The sequence below is a fragment of the Pinus tabuliformis genome, chromosome 5_2 (assembly GCF_031772625.1).
Source record: "Pinus tabuliformis cultivar Carrire ecotype Pingquan chromosome 5_2, CPIR1, whole genome shotgun sequence".
Taxonomy (NCBI): Eukaryota; Viridiplantae; Streptophyta; class Pinopsida; order Pinales; family Pinaceae; genus Pinus; species Pinus tabuliformis.
The window spans coordinates 20,599,696-20,622,869 of NC_142306.1; positions in this window are offsets into that span (position 1 = coordinate 20,599,696).

Below are 23,174 nucleotides of genomic sequence, written 5' to 3' on the forward strand. Positions count from 1 at the left end.
AAATAGAAACAATTGATACAAGGTCTCTTATTATTCACCAAAGAGGAAGCACCAAGATGGTCCATGGTATCCTTCCTTGATTAGGTTGTCCCAAGGGAGGACCTTATGCCTGGATAGAAGGCACATGAAGGTTTTTATTTTTGGCCATGTGTTAAGGCCTCAAAATTTCATCCATAAGGGGTCCAGCATAGGAATATTAGGGTGGATGAGGAGGTTTATGCTTCTTTGACTAAGAACTTGCCCAAATTTTGGTATCCCCGCTATTAGTGTGAAACTTATTCGAAGGTGTACCAAAAAAACATAAGTCACTAGGTGACAAGTGACCCTAACGACAATTTGATGGTTTCTTACAATTCAGATCTACAAATAAAATGGAAAAACCTGCAACAAAAATATAGATGATCCATAATAGAAAGAAATAGTAAATATATCCAATGCAATAACCCAAATGGAATGACGTTAATTGAATAAATTCTTTATTGAAAACACTTGGTTAAGGAGATCTATAAAAAGGGTCTGTAAATCCCCCCTCCGTGGGATGGGTTTTCTTATGTTGTTGATGCTTCAGTGAATGATCTTCTCTCTCAATATGTGAAAAACCCAGACAAAACGTGAGTAACTCAGATGGGAACTCAAAACAAAAGAGACAATAATGGTGACAATGATAATGATCATGGTGAAGAATGAATGACAAACCCTCCTAATTATAACAAAGTATTGAGTTAATCTTGAAAACGGAGAATAATAAAATAATATTGACCAAATCAAGATCTAATTGCTTGGAATACTTTATTATATTTATTAGAGAGAGAAAAGATATTTAAAATGGTTAAATATCTTTATTTAGAAATAATTAAGAAATATATTGATTTATTAATTATTTCGCAAGGTTTAAGAATGGTGTGAAATTGAAATAATTATTAAAGAGTGATTTAACAATTATTCCAATAATGGAAATAAGGAATAATAAATACATAGTGATTTATTTAATTATTCCTAGGGGATTTAGTCAAATGTGACAAGGAATAATTATTTAAATAATGATTTAATAATTATTCCCAGAGAAAATTAACTAAATAATGATTTATCTAACTATTCTCATGGGTTTTTTTATTTAAATCATAAAATAATTTAATAAAAGTGGTTTATTAAATTATTTTCCAAAGTGAAAGTGATATTACTATGGTAAAATTAATCATACATGATTTATTTCCATCCACCTAGTTAGAAATGGATAGGTGATAATTTTTTGGTGACAAAAGATTGCCCCCTAATGTATGGGTGCTAGGAGAAAATCGTATGACTGAAATATTTTGTAGGTTTTCACTTCCACGAGACACCTAAGGGGAGTCAAAAAGAGAGAGAAAGAAGCGAAGCAATGAAAGGATATGCAAATAATGGAGGGGGTGAATCCTACTAAATTGATAGAAGTCTCCTTTTATGAGGGAGCACATGATCTCAATTGAGGCGGGGGAGTCATACCCATACTCACCGAGATAATTGTGTACAAGAATAATGATGAGCCCAACAATGTGGGACTGAGATACAAAGTACATGATACTTGATACATAGGCATCAATGGGCTAGAAAATAATAGAATGGATCCCATAAACATAATGTGCCTGGAAAAACATAGGTCAAGACTAAATATAAAAACATCTGAGTACATGATACATAATGACCCTCAAGTTGATATGGTGAGGGCGGATCACAACCAAATAAGCCTTGATAAACAACAAAGGGTTGTGAAGATCTGAATGGATCATCTGAACAAGACAATTGTGTTTTGGGTGATGCAAGCGGCAGAAACCAAATCCATCACATCTATGGAACTGCATCTAAGGATGGATCAATATCTGTTTTCATCCTGGCATGTGGGGTGCTACATGAAGGGACACCCCCTCATGAGGTTTGAAACATCTCACACACACCCGAGAATCACTGGGACAATCATCTAGATCACCAAACCATCAAGTGTATGAATCTCAATCATGTGATAAGGATCTAGTGTCGAGCACATGAGAAACAACCAATTCAAATGGCAATGATGATTCCCTTTGATTGATCCATGGCACTAAAAAAATATGGAACTTGAAACCAAGGTACATTGCCTTCTAGATCACTCTTCTAGAGTAAATTTGTTGAGGTCGACAGAAGAGGGCCTGCAAGAGTTAAGGCAATGAGGAATCCTAAACAAAGGCACAAGGAAACATAGTAGAGTCACTAATGGAATGACACTACGGATTATGGAAGGAAATAATATGGGTGGTAGGCTGACAACTTTGCTTGTCAGAGCATGATAAGGATGGTTTCCCTGGAAGTGACTAACTCGATCCTAGAAGGGATGGTCAATGACTCACACGGGGGTTCGGTAAAGACTGAGCAGTATAGATGGAGGCTAAATATGAAAAATGAGAGGGATGTGACATGACGATATTTGAAACACCATAAAGAGACTCAAGGGGACTCAAAATAGACTCCATAGATACAAGGGTGACTCATCTCAAATGCTTTGAACAAGGGTGACTCGATGATGCTACCACCTAGGGGAGGGCCGAAGGGGACCCTAAAAACATGAGTAAAGGATGGCTAATCATGAGGAAAAATTAACATATGAGTCAACTAGTGCAAAGGTAAAGTCGTACCAAAGTACGGGTGGCTCAAATGAAGAAATTTGGTTTTAATAGGCGACAAAGTGAGACCTCATGGAAAAAATGGCTTCCTCGTGAAGTCTCAAATTACCAAAACAAAGAGAGACCCATTATAGAACTTGGTGAGATATTTCAAATGGTTTTTATGGTTCCTCAAATGGAGCTATGATTTGGTCGCAATGGGAGACAGAACAACTAGGGTTTTTCCTATAAAAGGGCTTTTTGCCCCCAAATCCAAATCATTTTCATAGTAAGCTGTGGAGAATTTTGAGAGGAGGAGAAAGCCATAGATATTTTGGACATTGTAGTGGAAAAACTGATCATTTGAATTAGGATTTTCAAGTTGGAGGTAGGTGGCCTAACCTTACTTATCATTTTTGGTGAATCAAATTTTCTGATTAGGGCTTTAATTCACTGTGGGGAACCCCTACTCATCCTCATAGTTGCAATGCACTTTTGGGGTTCTATTATGTGTTGTGGAGCATAGGAACAAGGACCACAAGTGTGTTCAGTGCATTTTCTAGGGAAAAAATTGAGTTCTGGGGTGACAAGATTGGCAGAACTGGTGGTCTATTGTGACCTGAAGAAAAGTACTAGACATGAATGCCTTTGAATCCGGACTGAAAAAAAATAATGGTATTTTTTAGGTATGGAAAAGCTAAAGGTATTATGGTGGGAATGAGATTTGGATTCCCTCCATGTTAAGATTTAGGGTAATCAAGTATTGATAGGGGTGTTGGCATGATATGGCATGCTAAAGTTCTTAGAGAACCCTATGATGAGGGATAGTGAGCCCTTGTTGTCAAGGACAATGAGTTATTAGGACCCAGGTTAGGAGGCCTTTGTAGTACAAGGGCACATGATCAAGATGATGATCCAAGACATATATGTTTTGACAAGATTTCCTCCCTTGGGGGTGGTAGGGGAGATACATCCAGTGCTGCCTCATGGGAGGCATATATGTGAGTTTGTTGATTGCCACTGTGTACCAGGAAGTTGTGCAAAGGGCATGACCATACAGATCAATGACCTATAGAGGCTTGAGACATGAGCTACAATTGTAGTGGTGTTACAAATCTTGGGTAGTCATGCCTTCCACCATATCACTGGAGGGAAGATGATGCTGGTGGAGAGTGTGCTGGGAGGGACCTACTATGGGTGGGCCCATGTTGTGGGGAAAAGTATCCGACTCGGAATGACCCTATCCCTACTCTAAGGGTGATAGTTCCTTAGCAACAACTGAAAGTAAAGCTTTGATATTTTTCCTTTATGAAAGTACAGAGAAGGAAGAAAAGATTGACCAACCGATGTCTTTCGCTTTTGTCGATCCTGTCTTCTCTCTTTGCCTCTTGTTCCCAGCTCCTTGCTCCCTTTGCCAGCCCAGCTACACAAAGATCCTGCAAAAACAAGAGAGGGAAACTACAAGAAACATGTACTCATAACTGATGCATGGATTAGAATGAATCAAATATACAGATAAAAACAATACATCATTGCAATACAAGTATATAGGAGAACATCAAAAGCTTTATTGATAGAAGAAAAAGGTTCTGAGAAGGTTACAACCATAAATGGCTCCAATCCAGCAGCACCTCCTCAGCAGCAAGAAATCTCCTCTTCCCCTCTATAAAAGCAATCACCCAATAGCTCTAACTGTAAACCAACAGCACTTCCTTGCTTTGCACAAAATTCCAGCCTCCCTAAACCTCATAGAAGAGCTCTATATATAGGGTAGAAGGAGAAAGGATGAGTCAGCTTGAGACTGACATAAAGCTGCCTTGTGTCCTCTCCCTCTTTAGTTAAACTTCAGTTCTTGAGTCCACTTGGAGATCCTTGCTTCCACATGGAGATCAAGTACCTCTTACTCATCACAGGGCGAATTCCCTGAACCAAGTGTCAGTTTGGAAGCTTCCTGGGCAATTGACACCTTGTAGAATGACTGTGCCACTTGGCCAATCTCGCCCAGCGCAGGTAGCCTTCATTAGAGTTGACTTTCAGCGCAGGTACAAGGAGGAGCAGTTGACATTCAGCGCAGATGCTCAGTGGAGCAGCTGACATGATCCAAAAATAGCCTGTTTTTAAGTGTTTTCAGGTGGAGAACTGATAGGAAGTGCTGTGGTTTGCTGACCTTGTTCCTCTAGGGGTAAGAACAACATGTTTAGGGACTTTGGATCCCTGTAATTATTGACATTTCATGCTCCATACTACGAGGCACAAAAATGTCTATAACAGCCCAGATGGTGCTATCATCATTGAAATTATAGTTGACACTACATAGAAAAAGGACCAATGATAAGTTTTCATTTGGGATAGTGTTATGCTCACTCTTCTTTGAGAATATCCCCACTATTTGACCTCTTGTACAAATTTGTGATGGGGGCTCATAGGAGACCAGGATGTGCCACAAGAGGCAACTACTTAGACAAGGTGGAGGATGGGGGTTTAGATGAGTGTTCAATCCTAACTTTTTCTCTCATTGGGACCAAATGTCGTTGTACATAGATGACTATCCATATCGTGGCATGAACTATCAGGGGTATCCTGACTTATCACTTCCGTTGGGACAAGCATGGGGTATAGATGGTAAGTGAAAGTTGTTATACATTTGATGCATTTATAGTTTGATAAATATATGTATGTGGTACTGATTTATAAACTGTGTGCTATACATATATAACACCGGTGAGGCTGACAGGATGCACAGAATGACTTGCAGTGCCTGGGGTTGCAGATCAGGGTGGGGCGACATCACAACAAAGATCGAGGAGTGATACTCTACTAGAGGATCATATCACACTCGATTGGCAAGACTATATCCTCTCTAAAAAAATGTGGAAAGGATTGAGCCCAATGGCAGTCTTGATAGAAGTTCTATAGGCCCACAAAGTAGGGAAGAGCATTAAATGCTAGTAGATCTTGTGTTTATTCACCGTCCATTGAAGCATAGTCTTAAGGATCTTGTTGACATCTTCAACTTGGCCATTGCCTTAGGGGTAATAAGATGATGAATATTGGTGTTCAAAGTCCAAAAGAGAGGATATTTCAACACCATATCTCATCTTCAAAGTTTCGGCCATGGTCAGAGACTAATTGTTTCGGAGCCTCGAATTGAGCGATAACATGGTTAAAGAAGAAGAGGGATGTAGTAGTTGTAGTGTTATTTAACGTTGTCATGGCTTCAGCTCATTTGGTAAGATAGTCAACGACCTCGATAATATCCTTATGGTTATTAGTATATTGGGGTTGACACTCCATGAAGTCAATAGCCCATTTACAGAAAGGACCAATTGCGACGACAAGATGGAGGGGAGTAGGTGGAGCTCGCACCTTAGGGGCATATAACTAGAAATTAGGACAGTGTTTGACTACCTCAATACAATTTCTAAAGAGAGAAGGCAAAAATTACATAGCCTGCATGATTTTCTGGGTAGTGGCCATTCCGAACAGGTGACCACCACAAGCGCCACCATGGCAAGCATTGATAACTTGCTCATCTTTAGCATGGGTGAGACAAAAACAAAGGACAATGTCGACACTGCAATGATAAAGGTCATCACTGATCAGGAGGTAGCGAGGGTCTTGATATGAATATGTCACCAATCATCATGAGTGAGGTGGGGGGTGAATTTCTGGATTCCCAAACAGGTAAGGATGTCACCATACCAAGGATCGTCTGAGGTAATGGAAAACAAATGTTCATCTCAAAGGTCGTCATTTACTGGTAGATCAGGCACACCAGTGGGAAAATCAAAACTGAGTCCAGTAAGGGATAAATGTTTCTTACTCTTGGGTGTGACAAATTCAAGAACAAATTCTTGGAGGATAACGATCCAATGGGAATACTTCCTGCTAATGTTATGTCGACTCAACAAGAAATCCATGGGGTTTGAATTGGTCACAAATTTGGTGGTATGCGTAAGGATATAATGACGAAGTTTTTGAACAGATAACACAACAACCAACACCAACGTTTCTTCATGGGAATAAGACACAGGGGAACCATTAAGGTTATTACTGACATAGTATATGACATGCTCATTCCCTGCAGAATCCTCTTGTATGAGGACTTAGGTGACAGAATAGGTGGACACAAATATGTAAAAGATGAAATCCCTCTCAAATTTAAGTGAATTAATCAAGGGATAATAACTGAGAGAAAATTTTAGGGCATTGAAAAGCTGTTGAGCTTGGTCATCCCAAACAAATGGAATGGTAGATCGAAGGAGTCTAAGGAACCCAAGAACCATGGTGGCATAGTAGGGAACAAACTGATGAAGAAAGTTAGGTTTTACTTGGAGGCTTTGTAACTGGCAAAGGGTACAAGGAGGAGGAAGTTCAATAATGGCTTGAACTTTGAATAGTCAAGAGAAATACCATATTTTGACATGATGAAGCCCAAAAGTTAGTCGGAAGGAAAGAAAAAGACACACTTAAGGGGTTTGAGGTGAATATTGTACTTGTGACATCGAAGGAACATGGTATGCAAATCATGAAGGTGTTGCGGCTGAAGTTCGGAACGAGCAGTGAGATTGTCTAGATGTGCAAGGATAATATGAGACAAGTCATCAAAACAGTAAGACATGTCATGCTGAAAAGTGGCCTCAACATTCTTTATACCAAAATGCATGACCTTTAAGCAAAATTTCCCCATGGACTACTGAAATCAGTTTTAAGTTGACTAGCATAGTGAATACATATTTGGTTATATCCAGAGAATCCATCCATAAAGGATAGAACCTCATGCCCTGCACACTCATCAATGACCTAGTTTATGAAGGGTGTGGGAAATTTATATTTGGCAAAATATTTTTTCAGATCGTGGAAGTCTATATAGACACGAATGATGCCTTGTTTCTTGAGAATGGGAACAGGATTGGACACCCATGTTGTGCATTCAATGGGGTAGATGAAACCAGCTTACTTGAGCCTATCAATTTTAGCTTTAATAACTTCATGTTTGGAAGGATGGATAAGCCTTTTATTTTGGAGGATGAGTATGGCATCGAGCCAAGTGTTGATGTGATGTTCACTGATGACAGGATCAAGTCTAGGCATCTTAGAATAATATCATGTGAAAACATCATAGAATTCCTTGAATAACTTGCTGTAAGCATCAATTTCTTTTGGGGTGCATTGTGCCCCCAAGATAATGTTTTCTTCGATCCTCGATTTATTCAAAATGTTAATTTTGATTGTAGGGGAAATGTTAGCCATATTTCCTTCTTCAAAAGCATCTATTTCAGGAATGGGGATTTCTAAACCAATTGAATTCACCATGAATGAAGTCTTTGGACTCCACACCATATTGGTCACGGGTTTGCTACAGAAGGAAGTACGTACAATGGTGCATATCATCCAAGGATAATCAGGGTGTTCATGGCTTTGACGATGTCTTCATCAAAATGGAAGGTGGGCTGACTAGAGGAAGAGGGACCACGTGATGGAGAAGAGGTACCTGAAACATCTTCATGAGAGACAAGGTTCACATAAGCATCATCAAGGTTGGAAGACATATGACAAGTCGATGTAATATCTACCGATATTGAGACAAAGATGTTAGTCAAAGATGGTTCAATAGCTTCACAATAGGAGACATCATGTTATCACTTAAGAAAAAATTCCTAAATTTTGAACATCAGTTTGATTCCAAAGGATTGGTGTTAGTCTTGGTTTAGTCTTTCCATGGTTTTTTTTAGAGTCTAGGACCTAGAAGGGAGTCTTGTTGGAATTGTCAAATAGGGTCAACACTCTAGTTTTACCTATCATTGATCCCACATCACACCTACATTTCCATGTGTCAAACTTGTGTCAAGGTTTTCATGCACTACGAAACTGCCTAAGAGTTTTCATAGTGCAAAACCCAGACTTTGCACTGGTTGTGCTACAAAATTGGGGTTTCGTGTAGATTCGTGGCAAATCTCACCTACTGATCCAATCCATCAAAATATGTTAATCTTACATCATCAAATTTCAGTCCACGCACCATGCCTATCACATGAAACCACTCATTTTCATCATTAGATTCATTAGGTGTCTTGGTACGCATGATTTTCAAATTTAAAAAAAGGGTCCAAGTGTTTTCAGTGATGATCATGTTTTTTTCATGCATAAGAGGCAAATTGACAGGAATTTGAACAGAATTCTTTAAAGTTCAAGCAAGGCATATCCCCTTTCCATTTCAAGCGAGGCAATGATCAAGATTAAGACAATGCAAGCTCTTTCAATTTTTATTTTGCAAGAATACCATGGAGATGTCTGCAAAGAAGAAGGATCATAGGTCAGGCGAGCGTCTAAGGAATGAGCCTGAAGATTTAGATGTTCTTTTGAGGAATAGAGAAGTTGAACAAGCTTTCAAATAGGTTGCCTGTTGGAGATTTTGTGAAAAATTTCAAGGAGGCCACATGCAAGTCACCAAAGAGTTTACTTTCAATTTCAGATGATTAAATTCGAAGGTTGGAGTTCTTGAATTACTAATTCCTCAAGAGGTTATATCCATAGTCACTGAAATTCCAAGGGGATAGGAGATGTGGTTTAAAAACTTCAAGTTTGATATGACTCCTTGCAAGGAATTCTTAAAGCTAGAGTTCATTGATTCAGACTTAAACAAGTCAGTGCCCAGGAGCTTTGTGAAGGATTCATATACTAATTTTCTTACTTGTATATAGAGATACTTTACATGTGAGGGGAGATATCATAAGGTGTATTCCTATCACTTCAAACTTCTGCTTCATTTCACTGGAAAGATATCTCTGGACTTGCCTTTCTATCTGTTTCGTAGCCTAGCCAAAATGTGTGACAAGGTTCAATTGAAGAAGGAAGCCTGTGAGACCTTGTTGTTCCATTATGGCTTAGTCAAATTGATTTTTTTACATGAGCTCCAAAAAATAGATAGGGAGTGGTCCATTTTCTTGTTTATCTCTGGCTTCAGAACTGAAACTGGTCTCAACCCTAAGGCTACGGGGATTTCTTCACCAACAATAAGTCATCGGGAGGAACAAGATCAAAAATATTTGTGAAATTGAAAGCCAGAAAGCAGGTGAAGGAGCCTATGAGACCACTAGTAGTTCAAGCCACCCCTCAATAGTCACAGAGCAAGAAGGTTCAAATTAGTAAGGTAGTACATGAGAAGTCTCTTGATAAAATTGTCCAAAGAAGGGTAACAAGAAGTCAATTGGCCAAGGAAAAGGGGAATACTGCAATTGTTGATGAAACCCAGCTTCAAAGGGAAGTTTGAATTATCTCCTCTAGGCCATCGACATAGAAGAGTCTCCTTTGGTCCAAGCAGAGTTACTTGAAGCCAGCGAGAACAAAACTAAAAGTGTTAAACCTTCCAAAAAGCTTCAATTTGATGACCAGGTCTCAGAGTTTGTGTTCAAACCAAGAAGACCCATGACAAGGCATTAAAAAAGGATACAGGAGGCATAGCTAGAAGCAATTGAGATAGGAGAGGTATCAGAATTACATGAAGGACCTGTGGTTCCATCAGAAACATCATCACAACTGCACAAAGATGACAGAGGTAAGGCAGTTATCACTCAGCAGGAGGAATGTAGTTTTGAAGAGGTAAAAAAGAAACTAAAGCTTGCAAATCTTGAGATTGCAAAACTTAGAAAACCCTCAAGGAAACATGCAATGAAGGAAGCTAATTTTAACAAAATGGAGGCTCTGTGGGAAGATAAAACAGTTTCAATACCTGAAGTGGTTAGCTGTCATGCTCAATATTTCACTTGGACGGTCCTTGCAATAAAAGAGGCAAGATATATCAGAAGGGTCAATACAAAATTTAGAACTGGAATCCGAATGATGATAAGAAAAATTTAAAATCTGAAGATACAACTAAACTAGCTTGAAAAACGTCCTAATCTAAGAAGAACTATATAGCAAATAAGGCTAATCCTAAAATTTTTATGTGGATCACCTTTTTGAAGTTTACTTTGAAGAATGGTATCAGTTTATTTAGTTTTCAACAACCCCATGGCATATGGAAAAGCCATTTCAAAAGAAATAGATCTCAAGGAAATCAAATTTTGGCATAAAACTATGTTTTTGAAATCACATAGCAATTTCGTAGCACACTACGAAACTGCTGTAGGTGATACCTGATGCACAGCAGTTTCATAGCGTGCTACGAAACTGCTGTAGCTATATATCATGATTTTGTGGGCCAATTTTGAGAAGAAAAAGGAACTCTTTTTGAAGATGGGCTGCTACAAAGGATTGCTTACAGGGTTTGGACATCAAGCAGGGGAAAAATAAGGAAAGGAAATACATTTATGAACTCCAAACTTTATGTTATGAAAATGGTCATTATTTCGTAACTAGAACTATTCATGATGCTTCAAGCAACATTAAAGACGTTTTTGTCTTACCACATGTATAGGAGCAAGGTCTACAGTTCATGGAAAACAAGCTAATACAATGCATTTTATGTAATTAAGAAGAACAACAAGGATAACAAACTTCCAACATCCTTTTTGGAGACCAAACCAGAAAAATAGGAGCAACTTCCTAATATCTAGGGATAGACAAAGAATAAGACATCAAGGGTCAGCAAGGAATTTAAAGCCACCACCAAAGCCAAAATAAAGAAGGCCACTTGTTAGGGAATGAGTTTGTTTTGTAATCAATGCCACTACCAACATAATGAGGAGTTATACTCCTAATTGTTTTAGGTATCTGGAACTGCTAGTTAATAGTCAATTATATTAAATAGTTGGTTTTAAGTGTCAATAGGTGTCAAATTAGGAAGAATTCAAATTCCCCTCACACCGAAGGAAGGAATCTAAGTCATGTAATGAACTCTATATATGGGAGAAAATGTAATGCACCAAGGGTTGGAATTTTTGTAAAGAATTCTCATATTGTGCTTTTGTGTAAGACTCTATTTAAAGTAATACAATATTTGGCTTTGCTTCTCAGGATACAGAAGGAATTCAATGTTCAAAATGTCTTGTGGTTTTCCTCTTTTCATTACTTACAGTGGTATGAATGTATTATTACTTAGAAATCATTGGCTATGCTCTAACTTCCTTCATACATTTGTGGACTATGTTTTCCTTTATGCTTCTGATGTACTCTCCATATGTTGAATTTTAGATGACCTGACTTCCATGTAAATCTAACATTATTGTCATACTGAAACATTGTTGACTCCATAAGCCCAATGGATGTTTATTGATTGTGTTTCAATCATTTACACTCCACTTGTTTCATAGATTTATCCATCTAATCCATTATCAAAATCTTTAACCTAGTGAGAGAGCCCTCTTAGGTTGAGGAGGCTAAACCTCAGCCAAAAGTTGCTTTGAAATAATTACTCAAAGTCTACCTAATTAGCAGCCTATCAGGGTTAGGTTTTGTGATAACACATTATGGGATTTATAATGCATCGATCCAATGGATGATGATAGGTAGAGAATGGTCGTGGTACTATCCTTCATCTCAACATCAGGGGGAGGGATCATAATGGGTGTTGGAGAGACCTCGTGTTCCATAGTAGGAATGGTACCAGAATCTGTAGGTAGAGGAGAGGTGGACACACCATGGGAAACCTCTAATTTGCAAAGCACTTGAAGTGTATCACAAAAATCATCAAGGCAAGGACAACGATGAGAATAATGGCCATAATTATCACATAAAGCACAACGGTGATTTTTGCATAATGATCTGTTCTTCTTAGCTAACTCAAGTAAGGAGACATGGACCTCAGGAATGCTAGAATCAGGGAAGGTATTAGAGACCACACCCTTGACATGAGGGATTTCAAGACAATTATTGGTGGCATGAACAAAAACATCACACAAAGAACATAGAGGAATAAGCTTTTTTAGCTTAGAAGGAGTTGGAGTTGTTGGGGATGTCTTGTCTTTGGTTCTCATTTTCTGGGCTTTACCCCCCTCACCAGATTCTTTCACAATAGGAGTAGGCTCCTGTTGAGGTTGTTGTGGAACTAAAGCAAAGCCATGGTTAGGAACAATGGGTTGGACTAGGGTCAAAGTAGTGTAAGGTTTAAGTTGATTGGGTGGAGTGTTTGTGAGAGGATCGATGTACCAGACTGGGATCCCCAAAGTAATGTTGGGTAAACTCAACGTAGCCATAACATGTGAAGAATAAACTCTAGGGGGGTGGATAAGAAAATTATATGAATAGAAGGATAATGGCTTGGAGGAACTTCTTCGAGATGGTTAAGACCTGGGGGAATGGTTCTAGGAAGAAATGGACTAGGACATATACCTTGAGGAGTAGTATCAGAAGGCTAGGTTGAGTCATGAGCAAGTTGCATAGGTTCTCTCTGCCGTGAAGGCATTCCAGACCATTTTTGGGTAGCCCATGAAGCTTGGAGCATGCAAAGACTAGATGATATAGGCTTAGAAGTAGTAGGTGATGGACCATAGTAAGCACCAAGAAAAGTGGAATCTTTAAAAAATCCTAGAGAGATATTGGTGAAGGACGAGATAGTCTTATTGTTAGCCATGGAAGAGATGTTGGACTGAGGTGAAATCCGGGCTTTGGGGTCATAATACGTCAATTGATCAATGATGATGATTTTTACATTATGGGGAAATCACATCTTAAGATGAACTGTAGATGTGATAAATGGAATGAAATAAGTATAACTACAACCCAAAAGGATGTTATAGTGTAAGGGAGCATCGATGACTTCAATGTCAATAGAGACAGTCTTTTCAACAACTGTTATAGGATAGTTGCAATATAAGTGAAGTGGCTGTGAAGAATGGCCATCCCATACATGAAGAGTGATGTTGGATGGGGATAGGTTATGGGAACCAAGTTACTTCCAAACAATGGCATACATCACATAGGTGGAGGCACCTTTGTCAATGATACACCCCTAAACAATGGTGTTTCTAATGGAGATTGGTATTTGAAAAGAAACAGATGAAGGTAGGGGAGGATTTTCTGACTTGTCAACATGAAAGATAATCATATGATCATCATGGGGATCCACAACACCCAAAGTAGATAGTAGAGCTTTCCATTGGGATATGCATGTTTGGAAGACTTCCAAAGTTGACATTGTAGCAAGAGACTTCGCCAAGTCATGTACTATTCTATAGGTATGGGCAGCTTTGGCAGAAGAAACGTTTCGATGTAATGGACCTTTGGTGATCTTGGGAATAAATTATAACATAGGCTAATGGATCTTTAAGGTACCATTGGATGGCAACATAGGCTCGGTGGAAACTTTGGGATGGGACTCAATCGCTGATTTAGTAGATGATTTTTCATATTAGCGCGAGCAAGTTTGAAGGTTGACTTACTCGGTATTGAGCTCATCAAAGTTCATCATAATATTCTGATAATCATCGTGACCATACGGTGGAGATGGTTGAGCTTCCTGACCTAGTGTAGATTGGGTAGTAATGTATCCTTGGTGAGGGAAAGGATTGGAAAGCACTGTTGGTTGAGATGAAGCCAGAGGTGGAGGAGGAGCAATGGGCTACGATACTCGAGAAGTAGATGCTTAAGCTTCCCATGCTTGATTCATCTAAGGTAAAATGGGACACTCATGGGTATAATGACCATATATTCCACAATAGGCGCAAGGTTTTTTCATGTGAAGACCCTTGTTTTTCTTGGGTTGACTGCCTTGTTGTTGGTTTGCGAGATTAGGCTAAGGACCCTGAGGGACATTGGGTGGAGGACCCTAGTTCCCTTGATTACCTTGATGTTTCTAGTTCCAATTACCCTTCCCCTTATTCCTCTTCTTTTGGTTGGGGGGATTGGGTCCACTCTTTTGAGAATACACTTGTCCTTGTGGAGGAGGTGGTTGCTATGGCAGAGGAGGAGTAGGCATGTGGGGCTAGGGCACTGGTGCCGAAGGGGCTCGAGCGCTAGGTAATGAATACAGATAATAAGTAGAAAGGGTGACATTGGGATAAACTAACGGTATAACAATTGAACCTGACATCTGTTGATGTGGATGGGGATATGCATATGGCGTGTTGGGTCTTGCATAATAATTTCTTTATGGAAGATTGGGGGAGGGATAAGTGTAAGAGGAATTGGTCCCTCCTTGAGGTGGAACATATGATTGAGGGTGTGAAATGGTTCCAACTATGCCACTCATGACATGAGATTCCCCTGGTGCGTTAGCTGCACTAGGCTAAGGCAACTTGGGGATGACAATGTAAACATAACCTAAGTGGGCATAGATCAGATCAAATTTTAAGGCTAATTGGAGCACATTTTCCTCAGACCGGGGGAAGTGTGACTGACATATTTAGCAATGGGGGAAAAAATTGATCTAGGGAACCAATCCATATAGACGCAATCTTCAAATTCATGAGCTCTACATATGCTCCTCCTTCTATCCCATTCATAAACATGTTCAGATAAGCGAGTGGCAGAAGTTTGATAGAAAGTAGTCAAAAAATCGGTATTGATGTCATAATAGAGAGGTAACTGGAAATAGGAAATAAAATCTTTGTTAGAGTCACAAAAGTGGAATGAGTGGCTCTAGGTTGATCGACATACCACATAGAAGAAGCTCCAGTGAGCATGTGTTGTAACAGACAAAGATGAATGGAGTCTTTAGTAATGGAATTAGATGAACACCACATGTGGAATGAGTGAACGTGATTAGTGGGATCTTCTCTGGGATTACCTTCAAACTTTGGGATGTATGAAGGGAGTTTAGTAGGCATAACTGGCCATATGGGATCGTGGAGAAGAGGATCATTAATGAGTTGGCTAAAATATAAGAGACATAAACTAGCTATAAAAGGAAGTAAGGGAGTAGGAGTGACCACACCAATGGGGGTTTTGCTAGTTGGGGTACCCTGGTTGGTACTTGGGTTACCACCCTGGTTTCCCACACCCATGTTGGTGCCTGACATGGTGGCAATATGGGGTTGACACGAAACAAAATCAAAGGAGGAACTAGATGAATCAGTAAAATTAGAATTAGAATAATGGCTCGATGGAGGACTGGGAGGATGAACTCTAACTCGACGGGGAGGAGTAATATGTCCTAACGAGAACTAGGGGTGAAGATGTCGAAGTCTCTGTGACAAATAGCTAGGGAGCACAATGATGTTAAGATAATACCGATATAAGAGCTAAAGGGTGATGATAGGAACAAAAATAGCAACAAACATCAAGAAAACACCTAGTGCAGTGGTTCTAAGTTTAAACTAACTATATTAATGATGTTACTCTAGTACATGCAAAGACATCCTATAAAATAAAATACCTTTATCCTATAGGTGATATAAATCCTCAAACAATCATAAATCTATTGTTTTAGATGGCCTTCCAAATAACTTCTTACTTGATGGAATTTGATCGTCACAAGTAGTGTTGTCCAGAGAAAGGTGGGGTAGAGAACCAACTGCTTCCCATAGCCAGTCTTATAGGGTGTTTTCCTAAGATTGGTCACTACAGTTACCTTCATCCCACGGGGGTGGTCAAGTATTGATCCTCTTGGTAATCATATAATGGATGGGATTCCTTTCCACTGGTTAGGTAGCCTCGAGGACAATTTCTTGCATGATGACCTAGCCTAACCCCCTCTGAATCAGGTTTCTGACGCACTCTGGATTTGAACCGGGGATGGTGAAGTATTTTAAGCTCCCTAATATGTCAACCTCTATGTCTTAATGAAAGTTATCAATGGGTGTTATTGGAAGCCTATCCCACAGATCCTACACCTACACTACAAATATTGTTTAGCCCTAGTGCCCAAGTGAGCTTAATCTATGTGTGGTGATTTATTAAGGCGTAGTGTTTCAAATCTTGGCTTGGTGGTGTTAAGCGAGCTCACGTTCATTTAGGGTGTGAGTGTGTGAAAAATAATATGTCAAGTGGATGATTTAATTAAGGATGTTTTGTGATGCCATGTGTTTTTGAAAACAAAGTGTTGAAATACTAAAAATAAATTTCAAAATGAAAGAAAATAAATAGCCAAACAAGAACACAAAATCCCACCCACAAGGGTTACTAAGCATCTAAGCAAGAGAGGGAAAACAAGCTACTCAAAGACACATAAAAAGGCCTAAATAATCTAATGTCAAGGGACATATATCTAGAGGCACTAATATGTTGTAAATGGTACAAACAAACAACAAAAATTAGAGGTGAAAAATGTTGCAAAGGATAGGAGTGAAGCTCTAAAACCTAGGATTCTCGAGGGGATCCTAAGGGGGAAAAGGCAAATCCAAACTGTAAAGGGAGAAAATTTAAAATAAACCTATCCAAAAGAGCTTAAAATCCAAAAGAGCTTAAAAGTAATGGATAAGACTTTGAAAATTAGTGGTTGAAAATGTTGAAACCCTAAACTCCTCACTCAACAAATCTCTTCCTAATAATGTGGAGGTGTACCCTAAACCCTAGGGGATTTTTCTTTCTTCAAAGAGACAAATTAAGTGTATCCAAGACTAAGGGAGACATAAAATAGAGGTGAATTACCTAACTCATTCTGCAGAAAACACTCTCAGCAATTCTAAAAAAATTATGGTAAAATCCAAAATGTAGGTACTGACTTGGAACAATGGAAAATCTAGTTTTTGGGCCAAATAGTGCGCTCTAGAACATAGATAAAGGGATGAAAAGTGTGATTTTTCTCCCAGGACTCTCAGTCAACAAATCTCGCACAAATTCCATCATATTCTACTCAGTTGGTACTTGTGACCTATGGAAAGAACTAGAAAACCACCAGAATCCGAAAATTTGACAAAAAGGGAATAATACTATAAATAGAAATTGAGAGGCTAAAACTAGTTGTAGAAAACCCTAAAATTTACTAAAGCTTCAGTCACCCAAGAATTTTTTTATTACACCAGTGGAGTCGCCATTTTTTACTGTGAAATTTCTTGGAAGGTGTACCAAAAACACTTCACTTAATTCACTAGGTGGCAAGTGACCCTAACAACAATCTGATGGTTGCTTACGATTCATATCTGTAGTAAAAATGGAAAGCATGCAACAAAAATATAGACGATCCAAAATAGAAAGCAGTAGTAAATATATCCAATGCAATAATCCAAATGGAAAGACTTTAGTTGAATAAATTATTTATTGAAAACACATGGTGAAAGAGATCTGCAAAAAGGGTCTATAACTCCCCCTCCATGCGATGGGTCTTTTGATGTCCTTGATGCTTCAGTGAATGATCTTCTCTCTCAATATGTGAAAAAATTAGGCAGAATGTGAAGAACTCAAATGGGAGCTCAAAATAAAAGAGATGATAATGGTGACGATGATAAAGATCATGGTGAAGAATGAATCAAAAACCCTCCTATTTATAACAAAGTATTGAGTTAATCTTCAAAATGGAGAATAATAAAATAATATTGACCAAATCAAGATCTAACCGCTTGGAATCCTTTATTATATTTATTTGAGAGGGAAAATATATTTAAAATGGTTAAATATATTTATTTAGAAATAATTAACAGAGAAAATGATTTATTATTTATTTCGCGAGGATTAAGAATGGTGTGAAATTGAAATAATTATTAAATATTGATTTAACAATTATTCCAATAATGGAAATAAGGAATAATAAATAAATAGTTATTTATTTAATTATTCCTAGGGGATTTAGCCAAATGTGACAAGGAATAATTATCTAAATAATGATTTAATAATTATTCCTAGAGAAAATTAAATAAATAATGATCTATCTAATTATTCTCATGGGTTTTTTATTTAAATCATAAAATAATTTAATAAAAGTGGTTTACTAAATTATTTTCCATAGTGAATGTGATTTTACTATGGTAAAATTAATCCTACTTGGTGTATTTCAATCAACCTAGTTAGAAATGGCTAGGTCATTATTTTTTGGTGATAACAACATCCTTCCCATATTTTTGACCAATAGTTATTTTTCAAAATTCCCGATAAAGGAGAGAGTGATTGTGTTCATTGTCTTCCTTCAGGCATAGGATGCCTAGAGCCTAGTTGCGATGAATTGTGTCTTCTAAATTTTCCCAGAATTTATGAATTGAGATGTGTCTTGCGATGAGAGATTGAGCCTGGCTGAGGGGAGTGGGTAGGACAGTAACGTTTGGTTGTTGCTGCCAAGAATCATTATATAAATCCATCGTGTGTCTATCTCTAACCTACCAGAAATAGTCAGAGTGAACCAGATGCATGTTTTGACTAGAAAGGTTCCAGATTAGAGAGCCAAGGGGATATGAGGCAGGAGTACAAGGTCTTTTTGGGGAAGATTATTGGCATATTTTGTGTACCATATATGGGACCATGGCTCTTGTTTTTTTTATTATCCATTTTCACTAGATCTTAGTGCCCCTTGACCCTGTTAACTACTTCTAGATCACAAAGACCCAATACACCATAGGATTTTAGGAGACATAACATGTCCCACTTGACAAGAGGCCATTTTTTCTTGAGGTCTGGCTCTCCCCAGAAAAAAGAGTGTTGTATGTTTTTTATGCTCTTGAGGACCCATTTGCAGGAAACTAGGAAAGAAAATAATTAAAGAGGCATGGCTTGGAGAATAGATTTGAGAAGGATCAACCTGTTGTAGATATTGAGGGATCTATGGGTCTAATAGTTGAGCTTGGAGGCTAATTTATCAATGAGTTCCCACAAGGAGGAGTGATTTATGGAAGATATAGTGAGGGGGGTCTCAGGTGTTTAGAGGGGAGAGAGGCAATGGTAAAACCAAGGATATGTGTTGATCTAAAGATGACCTGAGGTTGTAATTGATGTCAACCCAAGTAGCACCAGGGGCTACCCTGATCTTGCAAGGGAATTTCAACTTGACAAATTACTCTATTTTGAGGCAAGGATCTTCTAGATAGACTCTACTCATTGAGATGTTTCCGTTGATATATGGCCCTCCAAGTAGTTCTTCATGGTTTGAGAGATATTCATGTTTGAAGTTAGTAACCCCAATTAGTGGGATAAAACCATATAGGATTGTGGAATGGCACTCATAACTGGTTTTGGTCATTTAATAGCCATTAATTAGTAATTTTTTAAGCTCCTAAAATCACTCCAACATTTTGTATAGAAGCCCCTCTCAACTCTATAAAGAGAAATCTCATATATCCTCCAAATGTAGTGATCGTGGCATTTTTGCTATAACTTCATTTCTGCAAAGTCTTAGATTCTAAAATTAGAACCCATTTTATTTTCCATCCTGATGAACGTTGCAACCTAACTTCAGATCTTGGTTTTCTATATGTTCGAAGATATGATCTATGGAAGTTAGGGTTTTTGCAGGCTGCTGAATTTCATCTCAAAGAAGTGACATTGGGAAAATCATCATAATGCTCTCTCTAAGAAGAGGATTGGTATTATGTAAAAAGTCACAGATAGTGCATGGATTGTAGTTTTCTATTTATCAATTTCGTATCTGAAGGAGGAAACAGTGACACGTGGCACATCATACAAGTTCGCTCTACTGAACTAGTCCATAATTAGGTCATTGTGAGATATTGGGCATAACTTTATCTTGAAGAGTCCAAATTAGGTCAAACTTGTGGCATTGGAAAGAAATATGAGAGGGCTTCTACAGGACTGAACATCACATGTTGGGGATCTGAAATCACATAGATAAATCAGATTAAATATAGTGCTCCTAGAAGGCAAGAAAAACTAGATCAAGTGTTGTCAAGGGGTGAAAAGGACCAGACTTTCTAGGGCAGCAAAGAGAAAGGTGCAACAAAATGATGCATCAAAGGTAAGCTACAGGTAAGTATCTTATGTATATGCATGTTCATCTCTTAATTGCATTAGGTTCTTTGTATTCTAATTTGTTGTTTTTGTTTAGCACTGACATATACTCCATAGGATGAGGTAAGTTTTGATATTATCATGTCATGGGTATTTCCTTGAAGACTTTTTGCAGGTATTATATATTCATCAAGAGAAGACTTAATGCATAATATAATGTTCTAAAGAATGAGAAAGGGTAGCATGACAAGATCAACAATCAAGGTGTAGAATAGCAGCAAGAAGTTCACCATATGAAGTCTTTAAGTGGGAAGCACTGCATACAATCATTGTAGAGAGTCATTGTAAAAGCATCATTGTAAAAGTTGTACAAGTGTCTATCTGCCAAGAGTTGAAGAGACATTATTGGGAGGTCTGAGATCATCATTAGGTGGTTGTGTCATAGTTGGGGTTATGGTCTAGTGTATCTTCTTCTTCTACATCATTCTATATCATTTTAAAGTGGACCATTTTCCTTGGTACGGGAGTCCATTCTTCTTTTATTCTTCTATATGGTGGTAGGGTGGTGCTAGGCTGGTGCATGAAGCCACCAACAGGTTCAAGCGTATGAAAAATTCAGGGTGGTAGGGTGGTGCTAGGGTGAGTTGTATCTCATTGGGTGTTGGGGCATCCATTCAGTTGACTACTAAATAATCTCGGTCATTGGAGTGTCCATCCACTGGGAGCTAGAGAAGAATGCTTTTCTAGATTCTAGGAAGTTGGAGCTTTCTTTTCAATTAGAGTTGAATATTAGATAATTTTTAGAAAAGAGTTCGGTGGTTTTTTACCCAGAGGGGGTTTTCCACCTAAAATTTTTGTTCCTCCTGTGTTATTTTATTCATTGTTGTTACTGCATAAACATTAATGATAATTGAAGATTAACTAATGCTCTGAAAAGATTTAAAAGTGCTAATTGCTAAGGAATACTGATTCACCCCCTTCTCAGTATTTTCTAACAATTGGTATCAGAGCTTGGTTCCTTCAGTAATAGCTTAAGCGTTGGAAGTCACTTTTCAGAGCATAGAGATGGGAAATTCAAAGAAGCGGGTTACAAGGATTTCAAAGGAAGGTATAGGTAGAACAAAATCTCAAGAAAGAGAGTATTGTGTACCAACCCTTGATTTTGATGCAGATAATTACTGGATACGGGAATCCAAGATGGAAGTATCTTTGCAGGCACATGGAGTATGGGAATCAATTGTTTCTGGAGACACATCTATCAACGAAGCTAAAAGGTACATTATAATTCTATGAATGTAATTTTGAATGTTTTTACAAATTCTTTGAAATCAAAAGTTGGTCAATTTTCAATAGCTAAAGTTCTTTGGGAAAAGCTTCATAATCTGTATTCAACAAAGAAATCAGGTCAACATGTTATTGAAAACTCAGATCCTTATAAGTATGATGAAGAAGGGTTGACCATAGAAGAATTTTCTAAGGAGGCAATCAAGCTTATAAAAGAGATCAAGGCTAAGAAGATCCATTCCAATACTCTTGAAGAACAAGTTCAAGGTCTCAAAATTGAAGTTGAAGAGCACAAATGTATTGAACAGTCACTTCAAAAGAAATTGGAAGAAATCAATAATACAGGGACATGAGACCTCAAGAGAGAAGTCCAACAGAAGAAACAAGAACTTGACATGGCATTTGCAGAGATTAGCAAGATCACACAATAGATGCAGGAAGCAGAAATTGAAAGGAAGGAATCTGATCAAAGATACATATCCACCATTGACCAAAATAAAAAGGAATTAGAAACATCTTCAATAGAAATAAGCAGGATTAGGATTGAAAATGAGAAGCAGAAGGAACAGATACAGGTTCTCAATATAGAAGTAGAGAAGACCACTCTTCTCAAGTTAAAAGTTGAGGAGGAAAAAAAAAGAAGGAAGATCTTGAAAATATGGTTTCAAGAAGATCTTGCTCAAAAGCAAGAAGAACTTGATGCAACTCGTGATGAGATCAACAAACTCAAGGGATTTCAAAAACAATACTTACAAGATAAGACAGATGAAGAAGCGAAAATGAAGGCAATTAAAGATGGTAAAGCTCCAGTTGATGAAGGTACAAGATCCACAACTTCGGGGGATGATTCTAAGAAGGAAGTTGATCAAAGTGAAAAGCCAAAGAAGAATGTTGCAACTCCAAAGAATAATACCAAAGCAATCAAGAACAAAGGACCACAAGAAACTACAACATCACCTCCAAAGAAGAATGAAAAATCTTCCAGGTATGTTCGTTTATTTAATGGTTATTACTTTTTATGTGCTAACTATGGACATATGGCTAGGGATTGTGAAGTTTTTGACAGGTACAATCATTAATTGAAAAACCCTAGAAGCAAGTTTGTAGGATCACGAGACAGGTTCCACAATGATTTTGTCAGAAGAGAATGTGTGCTATATGGGCCAAATATTGAATGTTTCAAATGCCATAACTATGACCATAGCGCTTGTGGTTGTAGGTATCAGATGGAATCGCCTATGGACAACATTGAATGCTTCAAGTATCATAACTATGGGCACATGGCTCGAGATTGTAGGAATAAGAAGGTCTGGAAAAGGAAACATGTACAGGAAGACAATGCAGATAACAAGGTTTCAGCAGTTATGCTTTCAGGATTTGTAAAAGAAAAATGTCATGAGGAATTAGTAGTTGCTTCAGATAATGACTCAAGTCAAGATGGCCCGTCAGGTGACTCACTATTTTGAAAAATATGGCTTGCTGACTCCTCAGTGTTTGTACAAGAGGAGTCTATGTAGCAGTATATGGCACAAGTCTACGATTGACAGGAAGGTAGTTTGAACAAGATGG